The sequence below is a fragment of the Buceros rhinoceros genome, unplaced genomic scaffold, assembly GCF_000710305.1.
Source record: "Buceros rhinoceros silvestris isolate BGI_N320 unplaced genomic scaffold, ASM71030v1 scaffold14086, whole genome shotgun sequence".
Lineage (NCBI taxonomy): Eukaryota > Metazoa > Chordata > Aves > Bucerotiformes > Bucerotidae > Buceros > Buceros rhinoceros.
The window spans coordinates 44,490-46,806 of NW_010418182.1; positions in this window are offsets into that span (position 1 = coordinate 44,490).

The window sequence follows — 2,317 nt, forward strand, 5'->3', positions numbered from 1 at the left end:
GTAGAAATCGGCCCGGCACCTTAACCTCAAGGTCCATGAGCTCAAAATCTCAGCAGTCAAGAAAAAGCCTGCTCGAAGAAAAGTCTAGAAAACCTGAACTTGGAGCTCATCTCAACAACCTCTGTGAACACCCCTTCCTCTTCCATCCACCTTCCATACTGGGAACCAGCACGTGCGGGCTGGAGCTGGGCTGGGACGTGAGCCCAGGAGACACTATGCACAGCCCACCGGAGGCTAAACCGCAGAGGGAAGGTCCAAAGGCGGACAAGCAGTGGTACAAACACACGTACGACCACGCTAAGGGCAACCCTGCAGCGAAACACAGTTCTTGCCAGAGACGCTTTTAAGTTGAGTGTTTGAAAAGAGTTCCAAAGCCACAAACTCCTTGAGAATTGTAGGCACAACAGCAGATCAGACCCTGTGGTAGGATATTAAAGCCACACGTACTTCTAGCCACACTACCACATGGTAAGAGCTGCTCCTCACCCTTCCAGTTATTCAGGTAAGAGTCTCCCTACTACTTGTCTAAGACATTATTTGCCAAAATTTGGTCTTGCCGCTATAGAATAATCGATATCTGTGGTTGCTGCTATACTACTGACCTACCTCCATCTCCCATCGACATTTTGCCTTCATAATACCACGATATCAACGGTCCTGCAGTGGTCCAGGAGTGAACTGCGTTTGCCTCAATTTCTGATTAAAGTGTCAGAGTTTGTGAGTTTTCTGTACAGCACAGAGCCACTGAATGTGTGCAGCTGAATCACAGGCAGGCAGTTCAGCACAACACAAGGAGATTATTAATACAAGGCAACAGAAGAATCCACACAATAAACACCAGCGAGACCTCTGAGCGCTAGCTCTAACCTAGGAAGCCCCAGGTCCCTGAGTACTAGAAGAGTTCCAGCTACGTGCTCTTGGGAATAGGGGCATTCCCAGACAGTCTCCCTGTTGAAGGGAAACATCCTCAACTAATTCCTGAGAAAATGACTCATCAGAAAAATCTTCCATCCAAATTTCCATAGCATCAGCACCTTCTCCAAGGACTGTCTCTGTTTAACCAGTCTCTCTCCCCCCACATGAACTCATAGCTTGCTGTAGTGGACCTTCCTTCTTCCTCCCCATTTTCCCTGGTGGCTGCTCCTTCAGCCGTAAAGTGAGAACAGCTAGATGAGGAAAGAAAGCTTGGATCTGAGTTCTGAAGTCCATCTCTTCAGACACAAGATTTATCAAAAGCATATTCAACCTGAGCGTGATGTTGATACTGGCTTCTCAAGGAGTTTTACGCAACGTGTTAGGCCCATTTCCAAAGCACTCCATATTCGGGGCTGAAAATTACCTCTTAAATCTGAAAAACATGATGACAAGTCTCATTCCAAATGAAACTGTGTCTAGTAACAATTAGAATATTCTGTCCAAGAGATGAGGAGTTCTCCCCAAGACCAGGTCTGTGCTCTGCAAGGATGGACTGCAGAAACCTGGGATCACACAAAACATTGTCTGCTCCGGGTTCTCCCTTTGGACTTTGCCTTCTCTAACACAGGGTAAACACCCTGTAACACACAGCCAACAACAGCTGTAAAAGACTACGTATTCTCAAAATCCTTTGGAGAAAGCAGCACAATAACGATGGTACATCTGTATGCTCTGAAGGCAGCACAAGAACATGCTGGTAAAATTACCCTATATAACACAGTCTATTGAACAATGTTCCAGCAACGTACGCAGGACCTTGCAGATATTCCACCACGGGCACCAGTTAATGAGGCCATGTCCTAGGAGGATAAAACTGCTTCAGAAAAAGAATGGCAATAAACTCAGAAGAGGCATCTGCAAAGCAATCTAAAAAGAAATGTCTTCCTGGCAAAGAGCAAAGCGAGTCCTTTGGAGGGGTCTTAGGAAGGGTGTGGGGAAAGCACTTTGTCACTGAATTAATGCAAAGTGACCCTGCTGCTCTGAGGTCTACAAACTGTACTAACAGCCAAGCCGTTCCTTCCCAGGAAGAGTCTGTCAGGCCTCTGGATGTTTATTATTTCATATTTGCGAGCCATTTTTGTACCAGACTGGTACTACCAGGCCAATAATTGTGACATTAAGGAACTGCCAGCTAGTGATTTATTTTGTGTCCAAGTTCACGCTTGTTTGGCAAATGTCTTGTGATCTGTTTGGGAGCGCAGCATGCCAGTACGTTCCACCAGCTCCACATGTTTTGTGCATCCAAACACAACGTCCCAAACTCCACTTTCTGCAATAACAGGAGTTACTACTGCGATAGCAAACTGACATCAGATTTCTCTAAATGCAATTAGAGCAGACA